Genomic DNA, 12,289 nt, shown 5'->3' with positions numbered 1-12,289 from the left:
CCTCATCTCAAAGTTCATAATGTATTTTATGTAAGCCTTCTAAAGAAATATGTGCCAAGCCCAAATCATGTGCTTGATGATGAAATCCTAACCTCTTCAACCCAAGGGCAGATGGAACTCCAACCTGAAGAAATTCTTGATATTCGAGAAAAGATTCTCAGGAACAGAATTCTTAGAGAATTATTGGTAAAATGGAAGTTCTATCCTTTTGAAGATGCCACCTTGGATAATGAAGCCGATCTGTTATTACGAGATTACTCCCAGTTTGTGAGATGAGGGCATCTCGCATTTTTCAAGTGGGAGAGAATGTAAGATTCCTCCCCAGCCTCTCAAGATGTCCAGCATCTTCCCCTGTAATCAAATCCCTCTTCAGAAATATAAAAGATCTTGTTTTTACCAGTTTTGGCCTAGAGAGAGAAAATCTTCTAGAGAGTGGTAATTCAGTTTTTAAATATTTTTGGATGGAAAAATATATCTTCTTATTAAAATAAGTTCCCCCGAAACAGAAGTTCAAAAAAATTTTCAGAAGGTGCATTAGAAATTAAGTATAATCTGTTCAAGAGGCCTTATCCTAGGGGGAGTCAAGATTTTTTTGAAATTTTAAATTAAGGTTCCTATGGACCAATAAGATTCATCCAAATGTAGGGAGGAGATAAATAGAAGAATAAAAGGAAAATCCCCCAAAAATGAGTAAATACTCACATAAGATGAAGAGTTGACTAAGGACAAGGTTAATAGTTAAAAAAGAGAGATATTTAGAAGAAATGATGCATTTTTGACACCTCAGTATGGGGGAATTCCTCTCATGAAGGAGGCGCCTATTTCACATGTGTGGGAGAGTTTTAAACTCCCAAATAATGAGATATTTTTATCTCTGCTCTCTCCTATTTCAACTAGATCCAAAAAGTGGACTAAACTGACCCAAAAATGGTCAAAAATTGACCAAACTGATCTGGAAAATTCTAGAATCAGTTGGCTTGGTTAGAAGCTCACTTTTTCCTATAAATAGAAGCCTTTCCCTTTGTTGAAGCTCAAAAGTGTTTTTGCACTATTATCCTACTTCTCCCAAGAACCAAAAACTATGAATTTACTCATAATTCATTAGTTTTTGACCTTCCCTCTTCTAAAGATTGGTGGCCACTCTTGTTTCAAACAAGAGTAGATCCCTCAAACCATCAAGCCAAAGGAAAGCTCTCAAATTCTCCTTGTAAGTTGGAGATTCTTCTCTTTTCTATTTCATTTTATGGTTTTTAATGATTTTTGTCTTCTCTAATATGAATATGATGTTATGCCTCATTGAAAAAAGGCATTCCCCTCTCTTCTTTAGTAAATCCAACCATTCTTTATCCTAGATGAATGATTATTGGATAAAATCAAATTTTTCATAATGTTTCTCTTTGATAAGTAGAAAATGTTTACATTAAAATGATTTAAATACTCTTGGTGAACTTTTAATTAATTTTAGAGAGTTAAAAATTGAAAAATGGTGAGCCATACAAAGGAGGTTATGGTGAAATTTTCTAAAATTGTGAAAAATAAGTTTTACTTTTTTTATTCAAAAAGAGTAATTTCCATCGTATATGTATTCTTAAAGTGTTATTTTTCATAGAAAAATGCTTACTAAAAATATTTTATAAAAAAAAGTGTTACATTCTTTAGAATTATATTCTATGTATAGAAGGAAGCTTATTGAAATTTTATTTTGATCATAAAAGAGTGATTTTCATCATAAATGAATTGTATGCATAAAAGATATTTTTATATTAAAAGTGTGATTTTTATCATAAATGATTTTTATGCATAAATAGATGCATAAAAGAAATTCTTTTATATTAAAAGAGGAATTTCGTCATAAATGATTTGTATGCATAAACATATGCATAAAAGATATTTTTTATATTAAAAGAGTGATTTTCATCATAAATGATTTGTATGCATAAACATATGCATAAAAGAAATTCTTTCATGTTAAAAGAGTGTTTTTCATCATAAATGATTTTTATGATGATAAAAGTGTGACTTTCATTAGAATTGGATTTTATGCATAATTAGATGCATATAGAATTTTTATAATTAAATAAGGGTTCTCTTTAATCCTTTGTTAATTTTCACAAAAATTAGAAAAATGAATAATTAGATAATATGTAAGGAAATTCTACCGTTTCATATTCATTAAGATGGGAATGAGAAAATTCAAATAAACTATCGAAGTCGGAGATCGAGATAAATGATTATTTTATTCTTCCTAGGAATTCATGTTTAGTTTAGAAATCTATAAGCAAATATTCAATGAACGAATTTTAAAAAAAGAGAAATTGAAATATTACCTTTCGAGAAAGATAGTTTAGGAAGAACCTTTCCAGACTCAAACTCTGATTCAGACTTTTGACCAAGACCTAATTCCTTCGTCAGTTTCGATCAATGACGATGTGCCCAGTTCAAGAAAAATGCACTCAAATCACCCACCAAATCTGAAACTAAGTTGAGACCTTTGATTTTGATCTGAGGATCAAGATTATAGAATTCGAAGAATTCTGCTTGGGAATCCAGACCTGTGATCTAGAAGTATCGGGATACGAAATTAAGATATAACCATTGTATTCAAAAACAAAATCAAAACTGAAAACTTGCATAGAAACCCTATTTTCTTAAAGGATTGTCTTACGCCAAAATGCTGGAGGGAGCATTTGGCATATGTGTTTATCTAAGGGAAGTTCGGTTGCGACAGCTGGCGGGGAGTGTTCAAGGGGGGACAGCTCACGCTGCAAAAACCTGCCCAGGTATTGATCAGCCTGGGTATCTAACTCTCATAGACCTGCGTACACCTCGATCACTACCAGGAGTCCTCAAAATAGCCTTGGTTCTCCTTACACCAACAGACGGAATGCCAAGCTCCTCATCAAGGCTCTGCTCAGAGACACTAGAGTCTCCATCCACATATAAGTGACCTGCTGTGACAGATCAGGCACAAAAGGTTGATCTACATTTTCCTTCCCTTTTCGTGATACATGTGTACTTGCATCATCATTCGTCAACCTGCCTGACCATGGGCTAACATTGGATCCAATGCTCGAGGACTCCCCAGGTCCACTCAGCACTTGTGATTATTGCTCTCACATGTGGTGTAACATCAGCACTTCTTACATTTGCATCTCCTATTGCCTTCACTACTGGTGCATACACTCATCTCATCGAAGACAACATCTCTGCTTACTCGCATCTCACGAGTGGTAGGGTTATAGCATCTATAACCTTTTTTCTCCATAGAATAACCAATGAAGATGCATTTGTCTGCCTTTGGATCCAACTTTGTTCTCACTTCATCAAGAACATGTACATATGCAATACACCCAAACACTTTCAAGTGAGACACATCCAGTCTTATTCCTATAAGCTTATGTTCAAAAGTCATACCATGAACAGCTGCACTGAGTGTGCTGTTCATAATGTGCTGTTCATAATGTACACAACAGTTTCTACTACTTCTGCCCAAAAGTAATGTTGCATATTCTTTTCAGCCATCAAGGCACGTGCCACTTCTGCAATGTGACTGTTTTTCCTTTCTGCAACACCATTCTGTTGCGGAGTGTACCTACACATAAATTGCCTCTTGTTTCCTTGCTTTTTTAGGGATTCATTGAACTCATTGGAGAAATATTCTCCCCCACCATCTGATTTTAGGAATTTTATTTGCATGCCTTTTGCCTTCTCGACTAAGGCTTTAAATCTCTAAAAGTGAGCAAACACCTCACTTTTCTCCTTCATGAAATAAACCCACACTTTCCCATCAATGAATGTAATATAGTCCCTGCAACCTGCAATTGATGTAGTCTTGGTTGGTCCCCATACATCTGAATGTATGACATCAAATGGCCTTGCAAGCACTGACATGCTTTTCATGTGCGAAAGCATATTTGTCCTACTTACCAAGTTGGCATGCTTCACATACCTTATGCATAGCGTCAACCTTAAACTTTGGCAAACCTGCAACAATATTTTGGGCCTACATAGACTTCAATTGGCTATACATTCAAATGACCAATGAGCCTTGTGCCATATGTCAATATCTGCAATGACACCTATTCCATGCGCAAACAGAGCTGCCTTTATCTCAGGCATGTTTACATCCAAAGCAAACATCCTACCATTTCTGTTACCCTTTGCAAGCAGCACTTATTTTTGAAGTCTTCCACACAAAACATCCTTGAGGATTAAACCTCACTTTTACAAACCCTGCTCAACCATCTGTCCAATAGAAACGAGGTTCTTTGTAATATTCATAACATGAAGTACATCAGCCAAGTACTTCATTTTGCCATCTTGCATAGACAATGGCACTTTACCAACATGAGCAATGGGATGCGCAGTATCATCACCCGTTTCTACAGAACCTAGTTTTTCCATTTTTTGCATATCTCTAAACCACTCAGTATGATTGGTCATGTGGTTAGAGGTGCCAAAATCCACATACCATATATCTTGAGATCCTAACACATCCCCTGTTATGGAACTAAGCATGTGCTGCATCACAAAACAGCTGCTCACTTCTGTCATCACCTCCATGCTTGCTAGATGATGCATAGTTGTCTTGCTACAACTTCCCACTTTTAATGTCATTCTGCTTTTTGTAGCAGTCCTTTGCCATGTGTCCTAGTTTGCCAGTAGTAATATCAATCTATGCTATTTGCATTTTGATTACTTTGCCAACCACCTCCTTTGGCTCCCCCTGCCTCTAGACTAGCCTCTTCCACTTGTGTATGATTGCTATTGTGAATCATTGGACTGTTATCCAGAATTTTGATCTCATTGTTGTCAGCCACCACCTTGGCCTCGGACCACGGCCTCTACCTCTGCCTCTACTTGAATTAGAGTAGAAGGCCTGTTCCGATGTGTTCTTGCTTTGTGAAGAAGAATCCTCACCTAAAGCCTTTTCTTCTATGATCAGCATAGATGTGAAGTCCCGAAAGTTGGGAATATTCTCCCTAACTGCAATGGAGGTCTTGAATGGCTTGTACTCTTTACCAAGCCCATTGAGACAGACACTCACCAAATCATTATCCTCCGTTGACACATTGGTAGACCTAAGGGATTCAATAATTCCCTTGATCTTTTAGGCATATTCATTGATGGACATGCTTTTCTTTTCCACAGTATGCAACTCTTGCTTTAACTGCAACTTCCTTGCCTTTGTGCTAGTCTGGAACATTTAAACCAGATTCTGCCATGCAACTACTGGAGTGTTTGCATCCTATATGTGTCTTATCATAGTGTCTGTGACACTAATTGAAAGCTAGTACATGACTTTTCTTGCACCCTAATTCCAATCCTTGAATGCCTTTATATCTGCAGGAGTGGCATTCTCCTCAGATAACTCTAGAGGCTCCTCATTGTCTCCTCCTACATAAGCCTAACATCCTTTACCCACATTAGGAAATTGGTCATTCTAAACTTCCAGGCATGGAAGTTATTCTTTTCCAGCTTCTCACTAACAATCTGATTAATTCTGTTAGGCATGTTTTCCTGCAATAATCAAATAACCTACAAACAGACAACTTCTGTATGCAACTTGTAATACATCAAGATCTTCTGTGTTAACTGTTGCACAGCGGTACTTCAGCACAGTGTGTGTGTCACCAAATGTGACCAGAGTGCATGACATACATGTAGTATCAACAATACATGTGCAAACCCTATCTGCACTTCCAAAATGCACTGCTGCACTGCTGCACTGCAATAAACAGATTTCGAGTAGAACCAATTCTCTCCAGAACTTTTAAAATACCCTGTAGTGATGAAGCGGGGCAAGTAATGCACCTGAAACGCGAATCTGGCTGAAAAAACTTTGTCCAATAAGATACTATACCTGCCTTGTAGCTCCGCTCCTATGAAGACAGCTCCTCAATCGGAGATGTGTAGCTCCCAGAGCTACTGAGGGGGTGTTGTACCTAAACCAAGAAGGAGAAAGAGATGATGGTGCTCTTACACCTGTGTAGTACCGCTTCCTTCCTTGCTTGTTCTTGCCTCCTTAGCTCTCACACAATCCAGGCTCTGATACCATAAAGAGAATGTGGGGGAGAGGGAGAGCTTCAAACCCTAGCAAGCAAACACACACACACAAGAGAGAGCAAGACACAAGAGAGAGATGGATAGCTGAATTTTCTTCTATCTTCTTCTTCTTTACTCAACCAACATAACATAAAGATAAGATTACACACTATATGGGTTAGTACTCACTACTACAACATACAAGGGTCGGGTCCATAATGTGAACCAGACTAAATGAGCTAGCGCTGTAACTATGCCAGTATTATAGACTGACTACTTTTTATGTTGTTATAGGAGAGTACTTTTCCTTTATGTATGTACTCTTATCTTTGAGTTATATGGTTGTAGAGAAGAGAAGAAGATAGAAGAAAATTCAACCATCCATTGCTCTTGTGTCTTACACTCTCTTGTGTGTGTGTGTTTTTCTTGCAAGAAACTCAAGCTCTCTCTCTCTCCCCCACATTCTCTTTACGACCTTGGTTAGTTCTTGCACTCTTTCTATGGTGCAAGGGCCTCCCAATTATTTATTTCTTTCATAATCACAAAAATAATAAAAAAAAGTAAGAGAAGAGAGCACTAAGTGACAAAGAGGCATATACTTCATAGTCTTGGCTAATCAACATGTGCAGAGCTTTTCCTGAGGATTTTTATAGGTTTATTGTGATTCAACAACAGAGTCTTCTCTACAACAACAGACACCTACATAAAAATCTTCATTCTTAACAAATAGCTACAAAGTCTTTCACTAAGATCACAAGCAAAAGGATAATAAATGACTTCATGGGCTTCAAATTAAACATGTGTATTCAAAATTGGCTCTTCATACATCTCTCTTGGCAATTCTATACTTTAATTGTTCCCTTGGAGAGCATATTTGCATTGCACTTAACTGGTTTGTGTTTCTCTTTACGGAGTCTCCTAGAAGTTCTTAATATCCTTGGCGGAGTCCATGCGGTGGTAGCTTATAACTCTTCATTTCAAAAAAGAAGCAAAAAAAAAAGCTTTAAAAAAAACACAAATAGAATACACACTTTTGTTATGTAAGTAATCGTCTAATAACATGCAGTTTTACTTCTAGAGCTAATAGATGGTTTGTATGTGCATCATTTTGTTTGAGACTGTGGTCATAACCATAGGCATATTTTTTGAACTCAGTTCATGAATCATAGACTTGTACGTATTTCTAAGTTATATCCGCATTAATCTTCATCTTTGTAGAATCTTTGGGAAGCTTAAATGGTCTTATCTCCCTGATTTCATGACTTCTTGTTTTGCTATTTCCTTGTTAACTTCTTCTTGTTGCTCCAAGAATATATTCCTTGTTATTATTGTTTCTATGCAGATCATCCCAAGCGGAAGACAACATCTTCCACAGACAAAATCTGCATCAGAAAGGGAGGCATGTTAAGTGCTATCGCAAGACTTATATGGCACTGGTGGTTGGCCACCACATATTTTTTACATTCATTGGCCTAGGCACTAGAGAATTCATATTTTTCTTGTAATGGATTATTTTACATGTGCAAGATTATTGCTTGTATATGAAAGGTGTGCCATGAGATAATAAAGATAGAGTTACTATCTAGGAAAAGGTATTTGCACTAGCGTAGGTAGTCTTGGATGCACTAGGACCTCATTTTTAACATTGGCTAGCCAAGTGTGAACACTATGAGACAATTATAAAGGTCAAATTGTAACTCTAAATCCTAATTCTTGCATGCACTCTATTGGTGTCTGCGGCACTTGCATGGTTCCAAACCACCTAGTCGGCGCTCCGGAGGAGAAGCGACTAATACAACTATGCTCAACATGATAATCTAACGCTAGCGCATTACACCATCGATCTACCTACGCGAAGGGAGTTAGTCACGATAGCAGAAAGGTTAGCTCCTGCATCTTATGAGATTCCTAACGTGGCTCCTAATAATTATATTTCTAGATAGGTATCACGTCTGGACATGAATGATAGTGGAGATGAAGTTTATGGATGATTACACTTTGCATCTACATGATTTCTTGAGACCATTCCATTGAATCTACTCAAGATTCATGCCATTTGATGGGATTACATGCTTCAATCAATGGAATGGAAGAGGTTGAATGCATTATGTGGTGTCCTTCAAGATTATGATGCAATGAGGACATATCTTATGGTTGTTTTCCTTGAATACTAATCACTTGGAGTGACACCTTATGAGCCTCTTCACCGGAATTAAACTCTTGTTACGAATGGCTATGGCATGCAACTATAAGTGCCAATTGTAAGTCAATTCACATACACTTTCAAGTTCATGCTATACAACTCACACACACTTGTATTCACATTTCAATTCCTAGTAATCAAGTGACGTGTGAGGGTACCTCGGCATTTGAAGGAGAGGTCGGGGGAGTATTTCTTGAATCCACCTTGCCGTGAGTGCCTTGGAAAAGTGGTAAGGTGGAGGATTAGGTACCGGTGCTGAAGACATGGCCCCAACTTATGCCTAGTTTTGACCTAGGTACAAGGGTGGGAAGAGCTTGGTTGGCCAGGAGATCAGCAAGATTCAATGCTCTACATTAACTTCCAAGTGCCTATAAAGGATGCATTTTCTTGGGCAAGGATTTGGCAAGCATGGGATACAGTGTTGCAATTGGTTTTCAATCGAGTTTATATTGAGATTTGGTTGTAAAACAAAGGAGGTGTTGTCGAAATTTGGTCAAAATCCATGCATAAGTGCAACTTGAAACCCTAATTCAGTCCACAATCAACGGAGCTGATTTAAAGGGTTATACATAGCTTGAAAGCTTATACTAAGGGCTACAAATTCAAGCTATCAAGCACTCAATTCTGACAACGATTGCTTGTTTAATCGTAAGATTCTGTAGAAAGATTGAAGTGGGGCCTGGTAAAAAATGTGAGCATAGGGTTAGGTTCCCCATACCCTAAGTTTCTCATCTAGCCTTAAACCTCACCAAAATCGAACACCCAAGCTATCCGCTACACCCATTTTTTCACTGGATACCCTATTTCTACAGAAATTAAGATTTCTAGACCGAACCAATTTTGACATCATAGCTGGATAGTGGCTGGATAGTATGTTCTTCTCTCCTTTTGGCAAGCTATAGACTTTAAGAATCGAACTCCGTTTGCTTGGTCAAAGTGGCAAATTACTCATCGGTTGACTTTTCAAAGAAGTCAAAACATAGAGTACTTGTGCATTGACCTTGTCAAAGTGATCATACACGGGGGGTTCTACACGTCATTGCCTCTCTATAGAGTTGAAGAGCTTATAAATCAGAGTTCGGGAACATATCCAACTTGAATTTGGTCGTTTTTCAATGGCATCCAAGTCAAAGACCAAGGCTACTTTCAAGGAAGTAGTTGAGCATGAGGGTGGTGTTCCGGAAGCAAGGCAAGATGCAAGACAAGATGCTCAAGAGCATGTGTAAAGTAATGTTGACTTGCATCAAGGGTCACACATACCACAAGGTTCCATTGAGAATCAAGGGATTGTGCAATTGAGGGAGAAGATGTATCATTGATCAACAGAACACTATGAGAAAATCGCTAAAGTTTATGGAGATCTTAGGCCAAAAATCTCAAGATAATGTGAGGAAAATTTCTTTAACTGCTTGGATCAAAGATTTGTAGCCATGAATCAACAATTCCAAAGAGCTAGTGACACTTTGCATGTGGGTTTGTGGAGATTAAGGAAGGGTTCACTAGCTTAAGGCAAGAATTGAGCAAGGGGAAAGAAGTTTACAATGATCCAATGGTATCTCAAGCATTGGGACCCCAACCTCTTAGATCTACCGTGGGCACTTCGAATGCAAATGCTACACATAAACCTCAAGTTAGTCCTCACCAACTTAAATCAGGTCATGGGTCTCCTAAGATGCACCAAGGTGGAACAAGCACATTTGGAATGTCGATGCAACAAGGTGGTTATGGGGTGTAACAAGGTAGTTATAAGATGCCTATGCATGGTCCTATGAATGGGGTTTCTTCAATATGCAAGGGAGAAATGTGGATAAAAGTAAAGGCATTGTTTTGGAAGAATCAAGAGTGAATGGAAGTTGGAATCATCCACACATGAGTGGAAAACACTTTGATGAGCTGGGTCATCATAATGAGTGGACAATACTTTGATGAGATGGGTCATCATCCACACATGAGTGGACATCACTTTGATGAGATGGGTCATCATCCTTCACACATGAGTGGACAACACTTTGATGAGATGGGTCATCATTTTAATGGGATGGAACCTAATCATGGTAGACCTCATCACTTCAATGAGTTTGGGGGAAATCATGTTAGACCAAGGGAGCATAGACCGCATGCTCACCATTAAGGTGGTGATGAAGATGAGTTTAAGGGAGTGAAGGACAAGTTGAATTTTACCAAGTTCAAAGGTGAAGGCTCAACCAATGTGAGGAGTTTGAAGAATGGATGGAGCTTTACTTTAAACTTAGTCCTCGTAGTGTAAGGTTTTGTTTGCTACTTTTCATCTAGAAGGTTATATCATGCATGGTGGTGGCACTTAAATGCTCATGGATATTTGATCACTACTTGGTATGATTTCAAGAATGAGATGAGGAGAACCTTTGTTTCAGCCCTCAATAGATCAAGGATGGTGGAGAAATGGGATGATCTCACTCAAACGGGCAATGTCAAGGACTATGTACACAAGTTTATGAAGTTTTCACTTCATGTGGAAGCATTGAGTGAGGAGTACAAATTTAGGAAGTTTATCAAAGGGCTGCAAATCAACATCAAAGTTGATGTGGATGCTTAGAGGCCCGACACCATCAAGGAGGTCATGTCATGCTTCTTGCGGAGATCTATACACATGCTAGTGGATAAAGGCATGGATTTAGGGCTAATATTGGCACTTCAACTTTGGGCAGATCTTCAAGTGGAGTTGCTTATCACACGGGTCCTCCTAGATTATCAACCGTCTATGGAAGAGGTGGAAGAGGAAATTTCACCTCCAAATGGTGATGGGAAGCAAGTTGATGCAAAAGCATCTAACAAGAGCAAGGTTTTGGGACAAGATTGTATTAATGACTTGAAGGAAAAGGGGGTGTGCTTCAAGTGTGGTGACAAATGGAACAAGGATCATTGGAAAGTTTGCAAGGCCAAGAAGATCACCCTAGGCATGATTCTCACTGAACCTTGCCATGAAGACATTAAGGAGGATGTGGATGAGCATGAGGATTACTTTGAAGATGCCAACAATGAAGTTGAGGATGTAGAGAAGAATAGTGAATTTCCCTTTGATCTGGGTGGATTAAAGAAGAATAGTGAATTTCCCTTTGATCTGGGTGGATTAAAGAAGGATATGCTGACTATGATGATGGATTACCAATGCCTATATGTGCTTATCATGACAAAGATAATATGGCTACCCTATGCAATATTTCAAGTGATGCCTATGTTGGTTGAAAAGGTGCCAATACATTAAGGTTGAAGGAATGCATTAATGAAATGGTGGCACATGTTTTGATTGATAATGGAAGCACACAGTTTTATCAACACCAAATCCATGTGCAGTCTCAAATTACAACCTATAGCTTTATCTTTGTGGCATGAGGTTCAAGTGGCTAATGGGGCAAAGATGGATTGCACAATTGAGATTGATTCTCACAAATGATCATACTTGAAAGTTAATTTGTTTGTATTGGATATGGGTCCCATTGACATTGTTTTGGGATGCGATTGGTTGGCAAATCTTGGGTTGTTTCACATGAATTTACAGCAAGGGTATATGAGTTTTATGCATGGAAACCATGAGGTTACATTGATCGGAACTCATGTGTCAAGTATCAAGATGATCAATGCAACACAACTCAAGAGGAAGCTAAAGAAAATGGGATGCATATATGTTTTACAGCTTTGCAAAGAAGAAAGCAATGAACAAAAGGTTGAGGTTATGCATAAAGGTATGAAGGAATTATTGAAGGAGTATGAGGATGTGTTCCAAATGCCAAAGTTATTGTCGCCAAAAAGGGAGGTGGATCATGGGATAGAGCTTGAGCCACATACTAAGCCTGTTCAACAAGCCACCTTATAGATTGTCAAAAGTGGAGAAGGATAAAGTGGCAAAGCAAGTGCAAGAGCTTATGGACATGGGATGGGTTACTCCTAGCCAATCACCTTTTGCATCACCTGTACTCTTGGTCAAGAAGAAGGATGGCACTTTTCGCATGTCCGTGGATTATAGGGACTTGAATAAATCTACAATCAAGATTAGATTCACTA

This window comes from Cibotium barometz, chromosome 35, assembly GCF_041138505.1.
Source record: "Cibotium barometz isolate CiBa-2024 chromosome 35, ASM4113850v1, whole genome shotgun sequence".
Classification (NCBI taxonomy): domain Eukaryota; kingdom Viridiplantae; phylum Streptophyta; class Polypodiopsida; order Cyatheales; family Cibotiaceae; genus Cibotium; species Cibotium barometz.
This window is presented reverse-complemented; position numbering follows the sequence as displayed.